At 43.6% G+C, this 18,543-nt stretch overlaps 55 non-coding genes across 55 annotated transcripts; all 55 read left to right on the top strand.

The window, feature by feature from the left end:
- The first annotated feature begins 4 nt into the window (after positions 1 to 4).
- On the top strand, positions 5 to 77 carry TRNAM-CAU (transfer RNA methionine (anticodon CAU)). The gene has a single exon. It is a non-coding gene; the product is annotated as a tRNA-Met (tRNA).
- A 209-nt stretch (positions 78 to 286) lies between these two features.
- On the top strand, positions 287 to 359 carry TRNAM-CAU (transfer RNA methionine (anticodon CAU)). Its single transcript has one exon. It is a non-coding gene; the product is annotated as a tRNA-Met (tRNA).
- Positions 360 to 709: 350 nt separating this feature from the next.
- TRNAM-CAU (transfer RNA methionine (anticodon CAU)) lies at positions 710 to 782 on the top strand. The gene has a single exon. It is a non-coding gene; the product is annotated as a tRNA-Met (tRNA).
- A 632-nt stretch (positions 783 to 1,414) lies between these two features.
- On the top strand, positions 1,415 to 1,487 carry TRNAM-CAU (transfer RNA methionine (anticodon CAU)). Its single transcript has one exon. It is a non-coding gene; the product is annotated as a tRNA-Met (tRNA).
- Positions 1,488 to 1,696: 209 nt separating this feature from the next.
- TRNAM-CAU (transfer RNA methionine (anticodon CAU)) lies at positions 1,697 to 1,769 on the top strand. The gene has a single exon. It is a non-coding gene; the product is annotated as a tRNA-Met (tRNA).
- Positions 1,770 to 1,977: 208 nt separating this feature from the next.
- TRNAM-CAU (transfer RNA methionine (anticodon CAU)) lies at positions 1,978 to 2,050 on the top strand. The gene has a single exon. It is a non-coding gene; the product is annotated as a tRNA-Met (tRNA).
- A 632-nt stretch (positions 2,051 to 2,682) lies between these two features.
- On the top strand, positions 2,683 to 2,755 carry TRNAM-CAU (transfer RNA methionine (anticodon CAU)). The gene has a single exon. It is a non-coding gene; the product is annotated as a tRNA-Met (tRNA).
- Positions 2,756 to 4,090: 1,335 nt separating this feature from the next.
- On the top strand, positions 4,091 to 4,163 carry TRNAM-CAU (transfer RNA methionine (anticodon CAU)). Its single transcript has one exon. It is a non-coding gene; the product is annotated as a tRNA-Met (tRNA).
- Positions 4,164 to 4,372: 209 nt separating this feature from the next.
- TRNAM-CAU (transfer RNA methionine (anticodon CAU)) lies at positions 4,373 to 4,445 on the top strand. The gene has a single exon. It is a non-coding gene; the product is annotated as a tRNA-Met (tRNA).
- Positions 4,446 to 4,794: 349 nt separating this feature from the next.
- TRNAM-CAU (transfer RNA methionine (anticodon CAU)) lies at positions 4,795 to 4,867 on the top strand. Its single transcript has one exon. It is a non-coding gene; the product is annotated as a tRNA-Met (tRNA).
- A 491-nt stretch (positions 4,868 to 5,358) lies between these two features.
- On the top strand, positions 5,359 to 5,431 carry TRNAM-CAU (transfer RNA methionine (anticodon CAU)). Its single transcript has one exon. It is a non-coding gene; the product is annotated as a tRNA-Met (tRNA).
- A 209-nt stretch (positions 5,432 to 5,640) lies between these two features.
- TRNAM-CAU (transfer RNA methionine (anticodon CAU)) lies at positions 5,641 to 5,713 on the top strand. Its single transcript has one exon. It is a non-coding gene; the product is annotated as a tRNA-Met (tRNA).
- Positions 5,714 to 5,781: 68 nt separating this feature from the next.
- TRNAM-CAU (transfer RNA methionine (anticodon CAU)) lies at positions 5,782 to 5,854 on the top strand. Its single transcript has one exon. It is a non-coding gene; the product is annotated as a tRNA-Met (tRNA).
- Positions 5,855 to 6,063: 209 nt separating this feature from the next.
- On the top strand, positions 6,064 to 6,136 carry TRNAM-CAU (transfer RNA methionine (anticodon CAU)). The gene has a single exon. It is a non-coding gene; the product is annotated as a tRNA-Met (tRNA).
- Positions 6,137 to 6,204: 68 nt separating this feature from the next.
- TRNAM-CAU (transfer RNA methionine (anticodon CAU)) lies at positions 6,205 to 6,277 on the top strand. Its single transcript has one exon. It is a non-coding gene; the product is annotated as a tRNA-Met (tRNA).
- A 68-nt stretch (positions 6,278 to 6,345) lies between these two features.
- On the top strand, positions 6,346 to 6,418 carry TRNAM-CAU (transfer RNA methionine (anticodon CAU)). Its single transcript has one exon. It is a non-coding gene; the product is annotated as a tRNA-Met (tRNA).
- A 209-nt stretch (positions 6,419 to 6,627) lies between these two features.
- Positions 6,628 to 6,700, top strand: TRNAM-CAU (transfer RNA methionine (anticodon CAU)). The gene has a single exon. It is a non-coding gene; the product is annotated as a tRNA-Met (tRNA).
- A 350-nt stretch (positions 6,701 to 7,050) lies between these two features.
- TRNAM-CAU (transfer RNA methionine (anticodon CAU)) lies at positions 7,051 to 7,123 on the top strand. Its single transcript has one exon. It is a non-coding gene; the product is annotated as a tRNA-Met (tRNA).
- A 68-nt stretch (positions 7,124 to 7,191) lies between these two features.
- On the top strand, positions 7,192 to 7,264 carry TRNAM-CAU (transfer RNA methionine (anticodon CAU)). The gene has a single exon. It is a non-coding gene; the product is annotated as a tRNA-Met (tRNA).
- Positions 7,265 to 7,332: 68 nt separating this feature from the next.
- On the top strand, positions 7,333 to 7,405 carry TRNAM-CAU (transfer RNA methionine (anticodon CAU)). Its single transcript has one exon. It is a non-coding gene; the product is annotated as a tRNA-Met (tRNA).
- Positions 7,406 to 7,473: 68 nt separating this feature from the next.
- Positions 7,474 to 7,546, top strand: TRNAM-CAU (transfer RNA methionine (anticodon CAU)). Its single transcript has one exon. It is a non-coding gene; the product is annotated as a tRNA-Met (tRNA).
- A 209-nt stretch (positions 7,547 to 7,755) lies between these two features.
- On the top strand, positions 7,756 to 7,828 carry TRNAM-CAU (transfer RNA methionine (anticodon CAU)). The gene has a single exon. It is a non-coding gene; the product is annotated as a tRNA-Met (tRNA).
- Positions 7,829 to 7,896: 68 nt separating this feature from the next.
- On the top strand, positions 7,897 to 7,969 carry TRNAM-CAU (transfer RNA methionine (anticodon CAU)). Its single transcript has one exon. It is a non-coding gene; the product is annotated as a tRNA-Met (tRNA).
- Positions 7,970 to 8,178: 209 nt separating this feature from the next.
- On the top strand, positions 8,179 to 8,251 carry TRNAM-CAU (transfer RNA methionine (anticodon CAU)). The gene has a single exon. It is a non-coding gene; the product is annotated as a tRNA-Met (tRNA).
- A 68-nt stretch (positions 8,252 to 8,319) lies between these two features.
- On the top strand, positions 8,320 to 8,392 carry TRNAM-CAU (transfer RNA methionine (anticodon CAU)). Its single transcript has one exon. It is a non-coding gene; the product is annotated as a tRNA-Met (tRNA).
- A 68-nt stretch (positions 8,393 to 8,460) lies between these two features.
- Positions 8,461 to 8,533, top strand: TRNAM-CAU (transfer RNA methionine (anticodon CAU)). The gene has a single exon. It is a non-coding gene; the product is annotated as a tRNA-Met (tRNA).
- A 68-nt stretch (positions 8,534 to 8,601) lies between these two features.
- On the top strand, positions 8,602 to 8,674 carry TRNAM-CAU (transfer RNA methionine (anticodon CAU)). The gene has a single exon. It is a non-coding gene; the product is annotated as a tRNA-Met (tRNA).
- A 68-nt stretch (positions 8,675 to 8,742) lies between these two features.
- Positions 8,743 to 8,815, top strand: TRNAM-CAU (transfer RNA methionine (anticodon CAU)). Its single transcript has one exon. It is a non-coding gene; the product is annotated as a tRNA-Met (tRNA).
- A 68-nt stretch (positions 8,816 to 8,883) lies between these two features.
- Positions 8,884 to 8,956, top strand: TRNAM-CAU (transfer RNA methionine (anticodon CAU)). The gene has a single exon. It is a non-coding gene; the product is annotated as a tRNA-Met (tRNA).
- A 68-nt stretch (positions 8,957 to 9,024) lies between these two features.
- Positions 9,025 to 9,097, top strand: TRNAM-CAU (transfer RNA methionine (anticodon CAU)). The gene has a single exon. It is a non-coding gene; the product is annotated as a tRNA-Met (tRNA).
- A 209-nt stretch (positions 9,098 to 9,306) lies between these two features.
- TRNAM-CAU (transfer RNA methionine (anticodon CAU)) lies at positions 9,307 to 9,379 on the top strand. The gene has a single exon. It is a non-coding gene; the product is annotated as a tRNA-Met (tRNA).
- A 68-nt stretch (positions 9,380 to 9,447) lies between these two features.
- Positions 9,448 to 9,520, top strand: TRNAM-CAU (transfer RNA methionine (anticodon CAU)). Its single transcript has one exon. It is a non-coding gene; the product is annotated as a tRNA-Met (tRNA).
- A 209-nt stretch (positions 9,521 to 9,729) lies between these two features.
- Positions 9,730 to 9,802, top strand: TRNAM-CAU (transfer RNA methionine (anticodon CAU)). The gene has a single exon. It is a non-coding gene; the product is annotated as a tRNA-Met (tRNA).
- Positions 9,803 to 9,870: 68 nt separating this feature from the next.
- Positions 9,871 to 9,943, top strand: TRNAM-CAU (transfer RNA methionine (anticodon CAU)). The gene has a single exon. It is a non-coding gene; the product is annotated as a tRNA-Met (tRNA).
- Positions 9,944 to 10,152: 209 nt separating this feature from the next.
- Positions 10,153 to 10,225, top strand: TRNAM-CAU (transfer RNA methionine (anticodon CAU)). Its single transcript has one exon. It is a non-coding gene; the product is annotated as a tRNA-Met (tRNA).
- Positions 10,226 to 10,293: 68 nt separating this feature from the next.
- TRNAM-CAU (transfer RNA methionine (anticodon CAU)) lies at positions 10,294 to 10,366 on the top strand. Its single transcript has one exon. It is a non-coding gene; the product is annotated as a tRNA-Met (tRNA).
- A 68-nt stretch (positions 10,367 to 10,434) lies between these two features.
- On the top strand, positions 10,435 to 10,507 carry TRNAM-CAU (transfer RNA methionine (anticodon CAU)). Its single transcript has one exon. It is a non-coding gene; the product is annotated as a tRNA-Met (tRNA).
- Positions 10,508 to 10,716: 209 nt separating this feature from the next.
- Positions 10,717 to 10,789, top strand: TRNAM-CAU (transfer RNA methionine (anticodon CAU)). Its single transcript has one exon. It is a non-coding gene; the product is annotated as a tRNA-Met (tRNA).
- Positions 10,790 to 10,857: 68 nt separating this feature from the next.
- On the top strand, positions 10,858 to 10,930 carry TRNAM-CAU (transfer RNA methionine (anticodon CAU)). The gene has a single exon. It is a non-coding gene; the product is annotated as a tRNA-Met (tRNA).
- Positions 10,931 to 10,998: 68 nt separating this feature from the next.
- TRNAM-CAU (transfer RNA methionine (anticodon CAU)) lies at positions 10,999 to 11,071 on the top strand. Its single transcript has one exon. It is a non-coding gene; the product is annotated as a tRNA-Met (tRNA).
- A 68-nt stretch (positions 11,072 to 11,139) lies between these two features.
- On the top strand, positions 11,140 to 11,212 carry TRNAM-CAU (transfer RNA methionine (anticodon CAU)). Its single transcript has one exon. It is a non-coding gene; the product is annotated as a tRNA-Met (tRNA).
- A 68-nt stretch (positions 11,213 to 11,280) lies between these two features.
- Positions 11,281 to 11,353, top strand: TRNAM-CAU (transfer RNA methionine (anticodon CAU)). Its single transcript has one exon. It is a non-coding gene; the product is annotated as a tRNA-Met (tRNA).
- A 68-nt stretch (positions 11,354 to 11,421) lies between these two features.
- Positions 11,422 to 11,494, top strand: TRNAM-CAU (transfer RNA methionine (anticodon CAU)). Its single transcript has one exon. It is a non-coding gene; the product is annotated as a tRNA-Met (tRNA).
- A 209-nt stretch (positions 11,495 to 11,703) lies between these two features.
- On the top strand, positions 11,704 to 11,776 carry TRNAM-CAU (transfer RNA methionine (anticodon CAU)). The gene has a single exon. It is a non-coding gene; the product is annotated as a tRNA-Met (tRNA).
- A 68-nt stretch (positions 11,777 to 11,844) lies between these two features.
- On the top strand, positions 11,845 to 11,917 carry TRNAM-CAU (transfer RNA methionine (anticodon CAU)). Its single transcript has one exon. It is a non-coding gene; the product is annotated as a tRNA-Met (tRNA).
- Positions 11,918 to 11,985: 68 nt separating this feature from the next.
- On the top strand, positions 11,986 to 12,058 carry TRNAM-CAU (transfer RNA methionine (anticodon CAU)). Its single transcript has one exon. It is a non-coding gene; the product is annotated as a tRNA-Met (tRNA).
- Positions 12,059 to 12,126: 68 nt separating this feature from the next.
- TRNAM-CAU (transfer RNA methionine (anticodon CAU)) lies at positions 12,127 to 12,199 on the top strand. The gene has a single exon. It is a non-coding gene; the product is annotated as a tRNA-Met (tRNA).
- A 67-nt stretch (positions 12,200 to 12,266) lies between these two features.
- TRNAM-CAU (transfer RNA methionine (anticodon CAU)) lies at positions 12,267 to 12,339 on the top strand. The gene has a single exon. It is a non-coding gene; the product is annotated as a tRNA-Met (tRNA).
- Positions 12,340 to 12,407: 68 nt separating this feature from the next.
- On the top strand, positions 12,408 to 12,480 carry TRNAM-CAU (transfer RNA methionine (anticodon CAU)). Its single transcript has one exon. It is a non-coding gene; the product is annotated as a tRNA-Met (tRNA).
- Positions 12,481 to 12,548: 68 nt separating this feature from the next.
- Positions 12,549 to 12,621, top strand: TRNAM-CAU (transfer RNA methionine (anticodon CAU)). Its single transcript has one exon. It is a non-coding gene; the product is annotated as a tRNA-Met (tRNA).
- Positions 12,622 to 12,689: 68 nt separating this feature from the next.
- TRNAM-CAU (transfer RNA methionine (anticodon CAU)) lies at positions 12,690 to 12,762 on the top strand. The gene has a single exon. It is a non-coding gene; the product is annotated as a tRNA-Met (tRNA).
- Positions 12,763 to 12,830: 68 nt separating this feature from the next.
- Positions 12,831 to 12,903, top strand: TRNAM-CAU (transfer RNA methionine (anticodon CAU)). Its single transcript has one exon. It is a non-coding gene; the product is annotated as a tRNA-Met (tRNA).
- Positions 12,904 to 12,970: 67 nt separating this feature from the next.
- TRNAM-CAU (transfer RNA methionine (anticodon CAU)) lies at positions 12,971 to 13,043 on the top strand. The gene has a single exon. It is a non-coding gene; the product is annotated as a tRNA-Met (tRNA).
- Positions 13,044 to 13,111: 68 nt separating this feature from the next.
- On the top strand, positions 13,112 to 13,184 carry TRNAM-CAU (transfer RNA methionine (anticodon CAU)). Its single transcript has one exon. It is a non-coding gene; the product is annotated as a tRNA-Met (tRNA).
- A 68-nt stretch (positions 13,185 to 13,252) lies between these two features.
- On the top strand, positions 13,253 to 13,325 carry TRNAM-CAU (transfer RNA methionine (anticodon CAU)). The gene has a single exon. It is a non-coding gene; the product is annotated as a tRNA-Met (tRNA).
- The last annotated feature ends 5,218 nt before the right edge of the window (positions 13,326 to 18,543 follow it).

Below are 18,543 nucleotides of genomic sequence, written 5' to 3'. Positions count from 1 at the left end.
AACCGCCTCGATAGCGCAGATGGCAGCGCGTCAGTCTCATAATCTGAAGGTCGTGAGTACAATCCTCACTCGGGGCATCACCGTTTTATTTGGGTGACATTATCCCCCGAGAAATTTGGTTTTTCGTTTTTTTTTGCCATTAACCGCCTCGATAGCGCAGATGGCAGCGCGTCAGTCTCATAATCTGAAGGTCGTGAGTTCTATCCTCATTCGGGGCATCTCCGTTTTATTTAGGTGACATTATCCCCCAAAGAAATTTGATTTTTCGTTTTTTTTGCCATTAACCGCCTCGATAGCGCAGATGGCAGCGCGTCAGTCTCATAATCTGAAGGTCGTGAGTACAATCCTCACTCGGGGCATCACCGTTTTATTTGGGTGACATTATCCCCCGAGAAATTTGGTTTTTCGTTTTTTTTTGCCATTAACCGCCTCGATAGCGCAGATGGCAACGCGTCAGTCTCATAATCTGAAGGTCGTGAGTTCTATCCTCATTCGGGGCATCTCCGTTTTATTTAGGTGACATTATCCCCCAAAGAAATTTGGTTTTTCGTTTTTTTTGCCATTAACCGCCTCGATAGCGCAGATGGCAGCGCGTCAGTCTCATAATCTGAAGGTCGTGAGTTCTATCCTCATTCGGAGCATCTCCGTTTTATTTAGGTGACATTATCCCCCAAAGAAATTTGTCTTTTCGTTTTTTTTGCCATTAACCGCCTCGATAGCGCAGATGGCAGCGCGTCAGTCTCATAATCTGAAGGTCGTGAGTACAATCCTCACTCGGGGCATCACCGTTTTATTTGGGTGACATTATCCCCCGAGAAATTTGGTTTTTCGTTTTTTTTTGCCATTAACCGCCTCGATAGCGCAGATGGCAGCGCGTCAGTCTCATAATCTGAAGGTCGTGAGTTCTATCCTCATTCGGAGCATCTCCGTTTTATTTAGGTGACATTATCCCCCAAAGAAATTTGATTTTTCGTTTTTTTTGCCATTAACCGCCTCGATAGCGCAGATGGCAGCGCGTCAGTCTCATAATCTGAAGGTCGTGAGTTCTATCCTCATTCGGGGCATCTCCGTTTTATTTAGGTGACATTATCCCCCAAAGAAATTTGATTTTTCGTTTTTTTTGCCATTAACCGCCTCGATAGCGCAGATGGCAGCGCGTCAGTCTCATAATCTGAAGGTCGTGAGTTCTATCCTCATTCGGGGCATCTCCGTTTTATTTAGGTGACATTATCCCCCAAAGAAATTTGGTTTTTCGTTTTTTTTGCCATTAACCGCCTCGATAGCGCAGATGGCAGCGCGTCAGTCTCATAATCTGAAGGTCGTGAGTTCTATCCTCATTCGGAGCATCTCCGTTTTATTTAGGTGACATTATCCCCCAAAGAAATTTGGTTTTTCGTTTTTTTTGCCATTAACCGCCTCGATAGCGCAGATGGCAGCGCGTCAGTCTCATAATCTGAAGGTCGTGAGTACAATCCTCACTCGGGGCATCACCGTTTTATTTGGGTGACATTATCCCCCGAGAAATTTGGTTTTTCGTTTTTTTTTGCCATTAACCGCCTCGATAGCGCAGATGGCAGCGCGTCAGTCTCATAATCTGAAGGTCGTGAGTTCTATCCTCATTCGGGGCATCTCCGTTTTATTTAGGTGACATTATCCCCCAAAGAAATTTGATTTTTCGTTTTTTTTGCCATTAACCGCCTCGATAGCGCAGATGGCAGCGCGTCAGTCTCATAATCTGAAGGTCGTGAGTACAATCCTCACTCGGGGCATCACCGTTTTATTTGGGTGACATTATCCCCCGAGAAATTTGGTTTTTCGTTTTTTTTTGCCATTAACCGCCTCGATAGCGCAGATGGCAGCGCGTCAGTCTCATAATCTGAAGGTCGTGAGTTCTATCCTCATTCGGGGCATCTCCGTTTTATTTAGGTGACATTATCCCCCAAAGAAATTTGGTTTTTCGTTTTTTTGCCATTAACCGCCTCGATAGCGCAGATGGCAGCGCGTCAGTCTCATAATCTGAAGGTCGTGAGTACAATCCTCACTCGGGGCATCACCGTTTTATTTGGGTGACATTATCCCCCGAGAAATTTGGTTTTTCGTTTTTTTTTGCCATTAACCGCCTCGATAGCGCAGATGGCAGCGCGTCAGTCTCATAATCTGAAGGTCGTGAGTTCTATCCTCATTCGGAGCATCTCCGTTTTATTTAGGTGACATTATCCCCCAAAGAAATTTGATTTTTCGTTTTTTTTGCCATTAACCGCCTCGATAGCGCAGATGGCAGCGCGTCAGTCTCATAATCTGAAGGTCGTGAGTTCTATCCTCATTCGGGGCATCTCCGTTTTATTTAGGTGACATTATCCCCCAAAGAAATTTGATTTTTCGTTTTTTTTGCCATTAACCGCCTCGATAGCGCAGATGGCAGCGCGTCAGTCTCATAATCTGAAGGTCGTGAGTTCTATCCTCATTCGGGGCATCTCCGTTTTATTTAGGTGACATTATCCCCCAAAGAAATTTGGTTTTTCGTTTTTTTTGCCATTAACCGCCTCGATAGCGCAGATGGCAGCGCGTCAGTCTCATAATCTGAAGGTCGTGAGTTCTATCCTCATTCGGAGCATCTCCGTTTTATTTAGGTGACATTATCCCCCAAAGAAATTTGGTTTTTCGTTTTTTTTGCCATTAACCGCCTCGATAGCGCAGATGGCAGCGCGTCAGTCTCATAATCTGAAGGTCGTGAGTACAATCCTCACTCGGGGCATCACCGTTTTATTTGGGTGACATTATCCCCCGAGAAATTTGGTTTTTCGTTTTTTTTTGCCATTAACCGCCTCGATAGCGCAGATGGCAGCGCGTCAGTCTCATAATCTGAAGGTCGTGAGTTCTATCCTCATTCGGGGCATCTCCGTTTTATTTGGGTGACATTATCCCCCGAGAAATTTGGTTTTTCGTTTTTTTTGCCATTAACCGCCTCGATAGCGCAGATGGCAGCGCGTCAGTCTCATAATCTGAAGGTCGTGAGTTCTATCCTCATTCGGGGCATCTCCGTTTTATTTGGGTGACATTATCCCCCGAGAAATTTGGTTTTTCGTTTTTTTTTGCCATTAACCGCCTCGATAGCGCAGATGGCAGCGCGTCAGTCTCATAATCTGAAGGTCGTGAGTTCTATCCTCATTCGGGGCATCTCCGTTTTATTTGGGTGACATTATCCCCCGAGAAATTTGGTTTTTCGTTTTTTTTTGCCATTAACCGCCTCGATAGCGCAGATGGCAGCGCGTCAGTCTCATAATCTGAAGGTCGTGAGTTCTATCCTCATTCGGGGCATCTCCGTTTTATTTGGGTGACATTATCCCCCGAGAAATTTGGTTTTTCGTTTTTTTTTGCCATTAACCGCCTCGATAGCGCAGATGGCAGCGCGTCAGTCTCATAATCTGAAGGTCGTGAGTTCTATCCTCATTCGGGGCATCTCCGTTTTATTTGGGTGACATTATCCCCCGAGAAATTTGGTTTTTCGTTTTTTTTGCCATTAACCGCCTCGATAGCGCAGATGGCAGCGCGTCAGTCTCATAATCTGAAGGTCGTGAGTTCTATCCTCATTCGGGGCATCTCCGTTTTATTTAGGTGACATTATCCCCCAAAGAAATTTGATTTTTCGTTTTTTTTGCCATTAACCGCCTCGATAGCGCAGATGGCAGCGCGTCAGTCTCATAATCTGAAGGTCGTGAGTTCTATCCTCATTCGGGGCATCTCCGTTTTATTTAGGTGACATTATCCCCCAAAGAAATTTGATTTTTCGTTTTTTTTGCCATTAACCGCCTCGATAGCGCAGATGGCAGCGCGTCAGTCTCATAATCTGAAGGTCGTGAGTTCTATCCTCATTCGGGGCATCTCCGTTTTATTTAGGTGACATTATCCCCCAAAGAAATTTGGTTTTTCGTTTTTTTTGCCATTAACCGCCTCGATAGCGCAGATGGCAGCGCGTCAGTCTCATAATCTGAAGGTCGTGAGTTCTATCCTCATTCGGAGCATCTCCGTTTTATTTAGGTGACATTATCCCCCAAAGAAATTTGGTTTTTCGTTTTTTTTGCCATTAACCGCCTCGATAGCGCAGATGGCAGCGCGTCAGTCTCATAATCTGAAGGTCGTGAGTACAATCCTCACTCGGGGCATCACCGTTTTATTTGGGTGACATTATCCCCCGAGAAATTTGGTTTTTCGTTTTTTTTTGCCATTAACCGCCTCGATAGCGCAGATGGCAGCGCGTCAGTCTCATAATCTGAAGGTCGTGAGTTCTATCCTCATTCGGGGCATCTCCGTTTTATTTAGGTGACATTATCCCCCAAAGAAATTTGATTTTTCGTTTTTTTTGCCATTAACCGCCTCGATAGCGCAGATGGCAGCGCGTCAGTCTCATAATCTGAAGGTCGTGAGTACAATCCTCACTCGGGGCATCACCGTTTTATTTGGGTGACATTATCCCCCGAGAAATTTGGTTTTTCGTTTTTTTTTGCCATTAACCGCCTCGATAGCGCAGATGGCAGCGCGTCAGTCTCATAATCTGAAGGTCGTGAGTTCTATCCTCATTCGGGGCATCTCCGTTTTATTTAGGTGACATTATCCCCCAAAGAAATTTGGTTTTTCGTTTTTTTGCCATTAACCGCCTCGATAGCGCAGATGGCAGCGCGTCAGTCTCATAATCTGAAGGTCGTGAGTTCTATCCTCATTCGGAGCATCTCCGTTTTATTTAGGTGACATTATCCCCCAAAGAAATTTGGTTTTTCGTTTTTTTTGCCATTAACCGCCTCGATAGCGCAGATGGCAGCGCGTCAGTCTCATAATCTGAAGGTCGTGAGTACAATCCTCACTCGGGGCATCACCGTTTTATTTGGGTGACATTATCCCCCGAGAAATTTGGTTTTTCGTTTTTTTTTGCCATTAACCGCCTCGATAGCGCAGATGGCAGCGCGTCAGTCTCATAATCTGAAGGTCGTGAGTTCTATCCTCATTCGGAGCATCTCCGTTTTATTTAGGTGACATTATCCCCCAAAGAAATTTGATTTTTCGTTTTTTTTGCCATTAACCGCCTCGATAGCGCAGATGGCAGCGCGTCAGTCTCATAATCTGAAGGTCGTGAGTTCTATCCTCATTCGGAGCATCTCCGTTTTATTTAGGTGACATTATCCCCCAAAGAAATTTGATTTTTCGTTTTTTTTGCCATTAACCGCCTCGATAGCGCAGATGGCAGCGCGTCAGTCTCATAATCTGAAGGTCGTGAGTTCTATCCTCATTCGGAGCATCTCCGTTTTATTTAGGTGACATTATCCCCCAAAGAAATTTGGTTTTTCGTTTTTTTTGCCATTAACCGCCTCGATAGCGCAGATGGCAGCGCGTCAGTCTCATAATCTGAAGGTCGTGAGTACAATCCTCACTCGGGGCATCACCGTTTTATTTGGGTGACATTATCCCCCGAGAAATTTGGTTTTTCGTTTTTTTTTGCCATTAACCGCCTCGATAGCGCAGATGGCAGCGCGTCAGTCTCATAATCTGAAGGTCGTGAGTTCTATCCTCATTCGGAGCATCTCCGTTTTATTTAGGTGACATTATCCCCCAAAGAAATTTGATTTTTCGTTTTTTTTGCCATTAACCGCCTCGATAGCGCAGATGGCAGCGCGTCAGTCTCATAATCTGAAGGTCGTGAGTTCTATCCTCATTCGGGGCATCTCCGTTTTATTTAGGTGACATTATCCCCCAAAGAAATTTGATTTTTCGTTTTTTTTGCCATTAACCGCCTCGATAGCGCAGATGGCAGCGCGTCAGTCTCATAATCTGAAGGTCGTGAGTTCTATCCTCATTCGGGGCATCTCCGTTTTATTTAGGTGACATTATCCCCCAAAGAAATTTGGTTTTTCGTTTTTTTTGCCATTAACCGCCTCGATAGCGCAGATGGCAGCGCGTCAGTCTCATAATCTGAAGGTCGTGAGTTCTATCCTCATTCGGAGCATCTCCGTTTTATTTAGGTGACATTATCCCCCAAAGAAATTTGGTTTTTCGTTTTTTTTGCCATTAACCGCCTCGATAGCGCAGATGGCAGCGCGTCAGTCTCATAATCTGAAGGTCGTGAGTACAATCCTCACTCGGGGCATCACCGTTTTATTTGGGTGACATTATCCCCCGAGAAATTTGGTTTTTCGTTTTTTTTTGCCATTAACCGCCTCGATAGCGCAGATGGCAGCGCGTCAGTCTCATAATCTGAAGGTCGTGAGTTCTATCCTCATTCGGGGCATCTCCGTTTTATTTAGGTGACATTATCCCCCAAAGAAAATTGATTTTTCGTTTTTTTTGCCATTAACCGCCTCGATAGCGCAGATGGCAGCGCGTCAGTCTCATAATCTGAAGGTCGTGAGTACAATCCTCACTCGGGGCATCACCGTTTTATTTGGGTGACATTATCCCCCGAGAAATTTGGTTTTTCGTTTTTTTTTGCCATTAACCGCCTCGATAGCGCAGATGGCAGCGCGTCAGTCTCATAATCTGAAGGTCGTGAGTTCTATCCTCATTCGGAGCATCTCCGTTTTATTTAGGTGACATTATCCCCCAAAGAAATTTGGTTTTTCGTTTTTTTTGCCATTAACCGCCTCGATAGCGCAGATGGCAGCGCGTCAGTCTCATAATCTGAAGGTCGTGAGTACAATCCTCACTCGGGGCATCACCGTTTTATTTGGGTGACATTATCCCCCGAGAAATTTGGTTTTTCGTTTTTTTTTGCCATTAACCGCCTCGATAGCGCAGATGGCAGCGCGTCAGTCTCATAATCTGAAGGTCGTGAGTTCTATCCTCATTCGGAGCATCTCCGTTTTATTTAGGTGACATTATCCCCCAAAGAAATTTGGTTTTTCGTTTTTTTTGCCATTAACCGCCTCGATAGCGCAGATGGCAGCGCGTCAGTCTCATAATCTGAAGGTCGTGAGTTCTATCCTCATTCGGAGCATCTCCGTTTTATTTAGGTGACATTATCCCCCAAAGAAATTTGGTTTTTCGTTTTTTTTGCCATTAACCGCCTCGATAGCGCAGATGGCAGCGCGTCAGTCTCATAATCTGAAGGTCGTGAGTACAATCCTCACTCGGGGCATCACCGTTTTATTTGGGTGACATTATCCCCCGAGAAATTTGGTTTTTCGTTTTTTTTTGCCATTAACCGCCTCGATAGCGCAGATGGCAGCGCGTCAGTCTCATAATCTGAAGGTCGTGAGTTCTATCCTCATTCGGGGCATCTCCGTTTTATTTAGGTGACATTATCCCCCAAAGAAATTTGATTTTTCGTTTTTTTTGCCATTAACCGCCTCGATAGCGCAGATGGCAGCGCGTCAGTCTCATAATCTGAAGGTCGTGAGTACAATCCTCACTCGGGGCATCACCGTTTTATTTGGGTGACATTATCCCCCGAGAAATTTGGTTTTTCGTTTTTTTTTGCCATTAACCGCCTCGATAGCGCAGATGGCAGCGCGTCAGTCTCATAATCTGAAGGTCGTGAGTTCTATCCTCATTCGGGGCATCTCCGTTTTATTTAGGTGACATTATCCCCCAAAGAGATTTGGTTTTTCGTTTTTTTTGCCATTAACCGCCTCGATAGCGCAGATGGCAGCGCGTCAGTCTCATAATCTGAAGGTCGTGAGTTCTATCCTCATTCGGAGCATCTCCGTTTTATTTAGGTGACATTATCCCCCAAAGAAATTTGATTTTTCGTTTTTTTTGCCATTAACCGCCTCGATAGCGCAGATGGCAGCGCGTCAGTCTCATAATCTGAAGGTCGTGAGTTCTATCCTCATTCGGGGCATCTCCGTTTTATTTAGGTGACATTATCCCCCAAAGAAATTTGATTTTTCGTTTTTTTTGCCATTAACCGCCTCGATAGCGCAGATGGCAGCGCGTCAGTCTCATAATCTGAAGGTCGTGAGTTCTATCCTCATTCGGGGCATCTCCGTTTTATTTAGGTGACATTATCCCCCAAAGAAATTTGGTTTTTCGTTTTTTTTGCCATTAACCGCCTCGATAGCGCAGATGGCAGCGCGTCAGTCTCATAATCTGAAGGTCGTGAGTTCTATCCTCATTCGGAGCATCTCCGTTTTATTTAGGTGACATTATCCCCCAAAGAAATTTGGTTTTTCGTTTTTTTTGCCATTAACCGCCTCGATAGCGCAGATGGCAGCGCGTCAGTCTCATAATCTGAAGGTCGTGAGTACAATCCTCACTCGGGGCATCACCGTTTTATTTGGGTGACATTATCCCCCGAGAAATTTGGTTTTTCGTTTTTTTTTGCCATTAACCGCCTCGATAGCGCAGATGGCAGCGCGTCAGTCTCATAATCTGAAGGTCGTGAGTTCTATCCTCATTCGGGGCATCTCCGTTTTATTTAGGTGACATTATCCCCCAAAGAAATTTGGTTTTTCGTTTTTTTTGCCATTAACCGCCTCGATAGCGCAGATGGCAGCGCGTCAGTCTCATAATCTGAAGGTCGTGAGTTCTATCCTCATTCGGGGCATCACCGTTTTATTTAGGTGACATTATCCCCCAAAGAAATTTGATTTTTCGTTTTTTTTGCCATTAACCGCCTCGATAGCGCAGATGGCAGCGCGTCAGTCTCATAATCTGAAGGTCGTGAGTACAATCCTCACTCGGGGCATCACCGTTTTATTTGGGTGACATTATCCCCCGAGAAATTTGGTTTTTCGTTTTTTTTTGCCATTAACCGCCTCGATAGCGCAGATGGCAGCGCGTCAGTCTCATAATCTGAAGGTCGTGAGTTCTATCCTCATTCGGGGCATCTCCGTTTTATTTAGGTGACATTATCCCCCAAAGAAATTTGATTTTTCGTTTTTTTTGCCATTAACCGCCTCGATAGCGCAGATGGCAGCGCGTCAGTCTCATAATCTGAAGGTCGTGAGTACAATCCTCACTCGGGGCATCACCGTTTTATTTGGGTGACATTATCCCCCGAGAAATTTGGTTTTTCGTTTTTTTTTGCCATTAACCGCCTCGATAGCGCAGATGGCAGCGCGTCAGTCTCATAATCTGAAGGTCGTGAGTTCTATCCTCATTCGGGGCATCTCCGTTTTATTTAGGTGACATTATCCCCCAAAGAGATTTGGTTTTTCGTTTTTTTTGCCATTAACCGCCTCGATAGCGCAGATGGCAGCGCGTCAGTCTCATAATCTGAAGGTCGTGAGTTCTATCCTCATTCGGAGCATCTCCGTTTTATTTAGGTGACATTATCCCCCAAAGAAATTTGATTTTTCGTTTTTTTTGCCATTAACCGCCTCGATAGCGCAGATGGCAGCGCGTCAGTCTCATAATCTGAAGGTCGTGAGTTCTATCCTCATTCGGGGCATCTCCGTTTTATTTAGGTGACATTATCCCCCAAAGAAATTTGATTTTTCGTTTTTTTTGCCATTAACCGCCTCGATAGCGCAGATGGCAGCGCGTCAGTCTCATAATCTGAAGGTCGTGAGTTCTATCCTCATTCGGGGCATCTCCGTTTTATTTAGGTGACATTATCCCCCAAAGAAATTTGGTTTTTCGTTTTTTTTGCCATTAACCGCCTCGATAGCGCAGATGGCAGCGCGTCAGTCTCATAATCTGAAGGTCGTGAGTTCTATCCTCATTCGGAGCATCTCCGTTTTATTTAGGTGACATTATCCCCCAAAGAAATTTGGTTTTTCGTTTTTTTTGCCATTAACCGCCTCGATAGCGCAGATGGCAGCGCGTCAGTCTCATAATCTGAAGGTCGTGAGTACAATCCTCACTCGGGGCATCACCGTTTTATTTGGGTGACATTATCCCCCGAGAAATTTGGTTTTTCGTTTTTTTTTGCCATTAACCGCCTCGATAGCGCAGATGGCAGCGCGTCAGTCTCATAATCTGAAGGTCGTGAGTTCTATCCTCATTCGGGGCATCTCCGTTTTATTTAGGTGACATTATCCCCCAAAGAAATTTGGTTTTTCGTTTTTTTTGCCATTAACCGCCTCGATAGCGCAGATGGCAGCGCGTCAGTCTCATAATCTGAAGGTCGTGAGTTCTATCCTCATTCGGAGCATCTCCGTTTTATTTAGGTGACATTATCCCCCAAAGAAATTTGGTTTTTCGTTTTTTTTGCCATTAACCGCCTCGATAGCGCAGATGGCAGCGCGTCAGTCTCATAATCTGAAGGTCGTGAGTACAATCCTCACTCGGGGCATCACCGTTTTATTTGGGTGACATTATCCCCCGAGAAATTTGGTTTTTCGTTTTTTTTTGCCATTAACCGCCTCGATAGCGCAGATGGCAGCGCGTCAGTCTCATAATCTGAAGGTCGTGAGTTCTATCCTCATTCGGGGCATCTCCGTTTTATTTAGGTGACATTATCCCCCAAAGAAATTTGATTTTTCGTTTTTTTTGCCATTAACCGCCTCGATAGCGCAGATGGCAGCGCGTCAGTCTCATAATCTGAAGGTCGTGAGTTCTATCCTCATTCGGGGCATCTCCGTTTTATTTAGGTGACATTATCCCCCAAAGAAATTTGGTTTTTCGTTTTTTTTGCCATTAACCGCCTCGATAGCGCAGATGGCAGCGCGTCAGTCTCATAATCTGAAGGTCGTGAGTTCTATCCTCATTCGGAGCATCTCCGTTTTATTTAGGTGACATTATCCCCCAAAGAAATTTGGTTTTTCGTTTTTTTTGCCATTAACCGCCTCGATAGCGCAGATGGCAGCGCGTCAGTCTCATAATCTGAAGGTCGTGAGTACAATCCTCACTCGGGGCATCACCGTTTTATTTGGGTGACATTATCCCCCGAGAAATTTGGTTTTTCGTTTTTTTTTGCCATTAACCGCCTCGATAGCGCAGATGGCAGCGCGTCAGTCTCATAATCTGAAGGTCGTGAGTTCTATCCTCATTCGGGGCATCTCCGTTTTATTTGGGTGACATTATCCCCCGAGAAATTTGGTTTTTCGTTTTTTTTTGCCATTAACCGCCTCGATAGCGCAGATGGCAGCGCGTCAGTCTCATAATCTGAAGGTCGTGAGTTCTATCCTCATTCGGGGCATCTCCGTTTTATTTGGGTGACATTATCCCCCAAAGAAATTTGGTTTTTCGTTTTTTTTGCCATTAACCGCCTCGATAGCGCAGATGGCAGCGCGTCAGTCTCATAATCTGAAGGTCGTGAGTACAATCCTCACTCGGGGCATCACCGTTTTATTTGGGTGACATTATCCCCCGAGAAATTTGGTTTTTCGTTTTTTTTTGCCATTAACCGCCTCGATAGCGCAGATGGCAGCGCGTCAGTCTCATAATCTGAAGGTCGTGAGTTCTATCCTCATTCGGGGCATCTCCGTTTTATTTAGGTGACATTATCCCCCAAAGAAATTTGATTTTTCGTTTTTTTTGCCATTAACCGCCTCGATAGCGCAGATGGCAGCGCGTCAGTCTCATAATCTGAAGGTCGTGAGTTCTATCCTCATTCGGGGCATCTCCGTTTTATTTAGGTGACATTATCCCCCAAAGAAATTTGGTTTTTCGTTTTTTTTGCCATTAACCGCCTCGATAGCGCAGATGGCAGCGCGTCAGTCTCATAATCTGAAGGTCGTGAGTTCTATCCTCATTCGGAGCATCTCCGTTTTATTTAGGTGACATTATCCCCCAAAGAAATTTGGTTTTTCGTTTTTTTTGCCATTAACCGCCTCGATAGCGCAGATGGCAGCGCGTCAGTCTCATAATCTGAAGGTCGTGAGTACAATCCTCACTCGGGGCATCACCGTTTTATTTGGGTGACATTATCCCCCGAGAAATTTGGTTTTTCGTTTTTTTTTGCCATTAACCGCCTCGATAGCGCAGATGGCAGCGCGTCAGTCTCATAATCTGAAGGTCGTGAGTTCTATCCTCATTCGGGGCATCTCCGTTTTATTTGGGTGACATTATCCCCCGAGAAATTTGGTTTTTCGTTTTTTTTTGCCATTAACCGCCTCGATAGCGCAGATGGCAGCGCGTCAGTCTCATAATCTGAAGGTCGTGAGTTCTATCCTCATTCGGGGCATCTCCGTTTTATTTGGGTGACATTATCCCCCGAGAAATTTGGTTTTTCGTTTTTTTTTGCCATTAACCGCCTCGATAGCGCAGATGGCAGCGCGTCAGTCTCATAATCTGAAGGTCGTGAGTTCTATCCTCATTCGGGGCATCTCCGTTTTATTTGGGTGACATTATCCCCCGAGAAATTTGGTTTTTCGTTTTTTTTGCCATTAACCGCCTCGATAGCGCAGATGGCAGCGCGTCAGTCTCATAATCTGAAGGTCGTGAGTTCTATCCTCATTCGGGGCATCTCCGTTTTATTTAGGTGACATTATCCCCCAAAGAAATTTGGTTTTTCGTTTTTTTTGCCATTAACCGCCTCGATAGCGCAGATGGCAGCGCGTCAGTCTCATAATCTGAAGGTCGTGAGTTCTATCCTCATTCGGGGCATCTCCGTTTTATTTGGGTGACATTATCCCCCGAGAAATTTGGTTTTTCGTTTTTTTTTGCCATTAACCGCCTCGATAGCGCAGATGGCAGCGCGTCAGTCTCATAATCTGAAGGTCGTGAGTTCTATCCTCATTCGGGGCATCTCCGTTTTATTTGGGTGACATTATCCCCCGAGAAATTTGGTTTTTCGTTTTTTTTTGCCATTAACCGCCTCGATAGCGCAGATGGCAGCGCGTCAGTCTCATAATCTGAAGGTCGTGAGTTCTATCCTCATTCGGGGCATCTCCGTTTTATTTGGGTGACATTATCCCCCGAGAAATTTGGTTTTTCGTTTTTTTTTGCCATTAACCGCCTCGATAGCGCAGATGGCAGCGCGTCAGTCTCATAATCTGAAGGTCGTGAGTTCTATCCTCATTCGGGGCATCTCCGTTTTATTTGGGTGACATTATCCCCCGAGAAATTTGGTTTTTCGTTTTTTTTGCCATTAACCGCCTCGATAGCGCAGATGGCAGCGCGTCAGTCTCATAATCTGAAGGTCGTGAGTTCTATCCTCATTCGGGGCATCTCCGTTTTATTTAGGTGACATTATCCCCCAAAGAAATTTGATTTTTCGTTTTTTTTGCCATTAACCGCCTCGATAGCGCAGATGGCAGCGCGTCAGTCTCATAATCTGAAGGTCGTGAGTTCTATCCTCATTCGGGGCATCTCCGTTTTATTTAGGTGACATTATCCCCCAAAGAAATTTGGTTTTTCGTTTTTTTTGCCATTAACCGCCTCGATAGCGCAGATGGCAGCGCGTCAGTCTCATAATCTGAAGGTCGTGAGTTCTATCCTCACTCGGGGCATCACCATTTTATTTGGGTGACATTATCCCCCAAGAAATTTTGGTTGTCGTTTCATTTGGTATCAACCGCCTCGATAGCGCAGATGGCAGCGCGTCAGTGTCATAATCTGAAGGTCGGGAGTTCAATTCTCACTTGGGGCTCCCGTCTAACCACGTGATTCCCTAGTTGCGAGGCCAATGCTATAGCGTGGGGGTAAAAAGTCTGAAAAATTCAGTTCGGTTCAGTTTTAAATCTCGTATCCGCGGTCGGTGCTGGCTGCTGGCAGTCTAAAGAAAAAAAATCAGGACTGGAGGACGAGGCCCGAGGGGTTCGACCAAGTTTGATTTGAAGCGTAAATTTTCTTTATTTTACCAAGAATGTATTTATTTATACTCAGGGAGAATGAATATGTCGAGATTATTTTTAGCGTTTCTCCAATTCCACCGCTTAAATAATATCAAATAATACTGCAATCTCATTGGTTCTTAAAAATTACGTTTTTCGACGCGATTAACGCTGCAGCGAGGACGCAAAAAATAAGACCGCCTCCTTTATCCCTCCCCCCCCCCTTTAGCGCGACGGGGTTAGGGGCTCAACGTGTCCGTCGATAGTCTCGACCTATTCATTCTCCCTGAGTATAAATAAATACATTCTTGATTTTACTGATTGGATTTCAAAGGTATTTGTTTTAAGTCACATTAACCAGATATAATATTAAACTAAGGTTTATTTTATTTTACCAATGTGTAAATTAAATATATAAAAATCTTGCCAATTCAAGAGTTGTAAGAACTATCACAAGTCATCTTTAATCATAAGTTGGGTTAAATTGAAATTGTAGCGAAGTATATTGGGGTTTAGAAAACGGGAACAAAATGCACTTTACTTTAAATATGCAAATTAAATTACTTTTAAATAGTAAATAGCAATTTTTTTAAATTGCAAACGTGCAGAATATCATATCTTGTAATATTAACATATATTTGATTTCTTTGATTAGTTTAAGATGTAATTATGATAAAGCGTTTTTGTACACAATATTTTTAGTTTCTCCGAGTAAGTATGTACAGGTTATTTGCAGCTTCAACTCTTGAGCACGCCACATAAAGCATGGGTTTCCCGCAGTTTTAAGTGCCTGCCCTTGTGCTTTATTAATTGTCATTGCGAAGCTAAGATTGATTGGAAATAGACCATTCTATAAAAGATTGAGTTCGGGGGTGGGGTTTTGCAAGAATGATTTACATCGACCTTAGTATGTATTCTCGTGTTTTACTCTTATATATCGATGGTTGCAGGGTAATTTAACAAAGAGTAAATATGCAATATTTACCTTCGAGATTTGATGACAACTATAAAAATACGCCCTGTTATTCATCGGTTAATTAAACGTAAAATTGTTAAAATTACCAAATATAAGATAAGAACAAGTTGGCAAGCCAAAATATACCTCTCCTCGGAAGAATTGTCCCTAGTGGTATTAATTTCTCGAGATAACCCTTAAAGATATATCTCCGCAATTAAGAGTTATTTGTTAAAAATATTAACCCATTTCTATCCCGCCCGGTATAAAATTTTAATTATAATTAAAATAATTGAGACGAAACGACCAATTTTAATTTATTCAGAATATCATAAGTTAAGTAGTTACAACAGTAAGTTAGACGTACTATAACAATGCACAATTGAATTAAACCCTTTTACAGAACAAGTTTATCAGTTAAATATAATACGAAGCAAATTTTAATGAAAGAAATATCTACAGAGGCTTTTTGGAATTACTCGCTTACGAAATACTTGCCGCATCTTTAACGCTCATTTTATTTCAACACTCGCCCTTGATGAAGATACCGTAGATATCTGGTAGTGGACGACTCGTTCACTTCCTGTTGACGTTGTGACGCATACCACATGAAAAATACCAATGCCGTCCAATTTCCAATATCATATAATGACTCGCACACCCAAGAAATCATTGACTGCGTTAGAAATCGTAGATATCCAAATATCCACACCAAATGTATTTACAAGAAGCAAAAACCTTACCATCAACAAAGCACAGAGAGCCACTTGACTAACCGCCAGCTCTTAAAGCAATTAACGTTAATTTATCTCCTTTGAATTAACAGAACTATATATAGGTCGTTAAAAAAGTGGACCACCCACAGGGTCTACCCTTTAACCCTCTAATCTCGGCTGACTGCGCTAAAACAAGATTTAACCTTTAAAAAATACCAGATTAGGCCTTCATAAATTCATTAATAAAAAAAGACTTTATTACCTATTATGCTTACGATGCCTGTCTTAATTTCAGTGAATCTAAGCAGCTATCGGTGGTTCTGTGGTAGAGCGCTCGACTGCCATGCCGAATGGTCTGGGTTCGAAACCTGGGTGGCGCATTTGTTTTTAATCAATAGAGAAACGCTAAATTAGAATTTCTTCGATGCAATAATTTCAATTTCAATTCTATTTCAATTAAACCAAAATTTCGTACTCTATTAAATACGCTTCCGATAAAGCTGAAGGTCTAATTTTCAATAAGGCGTAACAAGTGTCGGTGGTTCTGTGGTAGAACGTCCGCCTGTTAATCAGGAGGTCTCGGGTTCAAATCCCGCCCGATGCGATCGCAAATTGATACTAAGACGAATACCGTGTACAACTGGTGGAAACCCTGCCATTGGACGTTGAGAGGTAGCATTACACTCAGCACTCGGTCCGTCCCAAAGTCATTAAGAAGAAGTTGGAGAGAAAACGCCCATATAAACACAACAGACTCAACATGCACAACCATCAGAACACAAACACAACAAATTCGACACTCACAACCTACGCATAAAAACGTAACACACTAAACCGTCACGACGGTGAGCGAAAAAACACCATCCGATGAAACCGCAAATGCATCCGTTAACGCTCACCGTCACACGGTGGTTTTGCCAACCCTTTGAGAAACTGCGTACGCAGTGATTACACTTTGCACCGAAAATGCGAACGCGTTCGCAGTCCTGACAGACAGACAGACCCACCCACAGACCCACCCACAGACCCACAGACAGACACGGTCGTTGTATAACCCCTCCTAGGGGACTTTGTCCCCTCGGAGAGGTAAAAACAATTTTTAAATGACGTTTAGTTTAAAAAATCTTTATAAAATCACTAAGCCTAATTATGGCATATCGGTTGGTATTATGGGTATGCGTGGAATGAATACGGCCCGGACAAAGGTGTCTGCGTGACACGGATAGAGAGGGGAAGGGGTGGGCTGCGAAAAGAGAACGAACGCGAGCGAAACGGGTCGAAGGTCGTGCCATTCAGCAGCTAAGTGAGGCAATTAGAGCCAGAGAGGTAAACTCCCGTCTCTCTTAATAACCGCGTCTCCTGACAGCGTGAGGTCAGGGGTTTCGGTCTTGCGGTCACCGGTTATTGGTCCCGTGGTCAAAAACTACGAAGGTTAGCAATCTCAAGATGCCCCTATAACCTGACGGCAGGGGCCACAATGCCACAGGCCAAATTTCGTGCGAATCGGACAATTATCTTGGGCGTGCATAGAAGGTAACAAACCAATATATATACATCAGATTTTATTTATATAGATTACCGTGATGTCATTATCACGATATTGGAAGCCAGTGACGAAAATAGGCCAACGCACCCAATCGCGTACATTGGAACGCGCAAAAATTTACATGTCACAGGGGCCCATTTTCTTATCTTACATTGGAGCCCAATTTTCCTGGCTACGCCACTGGGTGAGAAATGTGAGATATGTGTAAAGGCCACGCCAACAGGGGGGATACCTGGGGATAGAAGTGGGACACCCGTGGTGGAAGTATTCCGTCCACCCGTTGGAGGATAGGTGGTCGTACTCAAACAGCCATCCACAAACTCTGCCTCCCAGACACTTGGGATTACAGGAGTACGCCACTACTCCCGGCCTCGGGTGCAATTAACCTCGTTGAAATTTTCATTTCACTAGGAGTCTAGGTGGACAGTTGGAGCAGTGGCGATGGAAATTTGACTTCAGATTTCGGTACTTCGCGAAACAAGTTTTGAAAAATACGAATGTGTCGTGAGTCTCGTGACTGCCGTCTGCTCTAAAATGACGAGAAAATTTTATCATTCTACCCGTGTGGCCATCTATCGCGTTTGTCGGCCAATAGATTTAAGATCCCTACATTAAAAAGCGGATGGCGGCACGAGTCGAATTAGAAAGTTTTCTCGTCAATTTAGGGCAGACAACACATTCGTAATTTACAAAACTGGTTTCGCGGTGAGCAGATTTGATTGGATCTCTAGATTAATATTCCCAACTCAATAGGCCTTTCTATAAAGTCATTACGTTTGCCGAACTTGTTTTAATGTATCGCTTTCGTCACGAGATACGTAGGAGTTCAGTTCAGTTTTGAAAGTTAGATCTTTATAAAAAGGATGACTCCTCGAATTTTCATAGTGAAACGTCATTTCTACGTCACGAGTGACGCGCCCGATACATCTAAACAAGAAGGCCAATGTTACTTTATAGAAAGGCCTATTGCTAAACCTACTGCTTTGAAATTCATAGGCCGCTGAAGCCATTTATTTTTTAAATATAACCTTTAATTTAGATGAAATTATGGAATAGTTGAAATAATTATTTTAACCCTATTTTTTTTCCACCTGCAGTGATTCCCACCTCTTCTGGTTCGCGATCGCGATGGGGCCCCCAAAAGGTCGGGGGCCCAGGGAAAGCTGTCCGGCAAACCCCGTGTACGCTACGCCACTGTCGTGAGTTCAATCCTCACTCGGGGCATCACTGTTTTATTTGGGTGACATCCCCAAAAACATTTTGGTTATGGTTTGATGGCCATAAACAACCTCGATCTAATTTCCAGAAAATTTTCCGCAAATCGGAAAAATAAAAAATTTAAACATAAATTACTTCTTAAGGGTTTTTGATTTCTTTAACTTTGTATAGATATAAAACGTATAATAACAGTAAACATTCTTCAAAACATTACTAGTGTTACATTGATAATCATTTTAAAGCTAGTCTAGAGGTTTAGCTTTACTTTTAGAATCGAAAAATAAGCCGAAAATGCCGGTTTATTTAAATTTGCAAATAATATTAGACTAATCATGGAATGAAATCTTTTCTTTTATTTTTTCCGTAAAAATATTCCGGAAAAAAGGCCTCGGTCATTTTCCGGAAATTTTTTCGACTTACAACACTAGTTGAGATCCCCATTGATAACAATTTTATCGA

Source organism: Leiobunum rupestre, chromosome 2, assembly GCF_980474605.1.
Source record: "Leiobunum rupestre chromosome 2, qqLeiRupe1.1.hap1, whole genome shotgun sequence".
Taxonomy (NCBI): domain Eukaryota; kingdom Metazoa; phylum Arthropoda; class Arachnida; order Opiliones; family Sclerosomatidae; genus Leiobunum; species Leiobunum rupestre.
The sequence above is the reverse complement of the archived record's forward strand: the minus strand, read 5'-3'. Positions and strand labels throughout refer to the sequence as shown.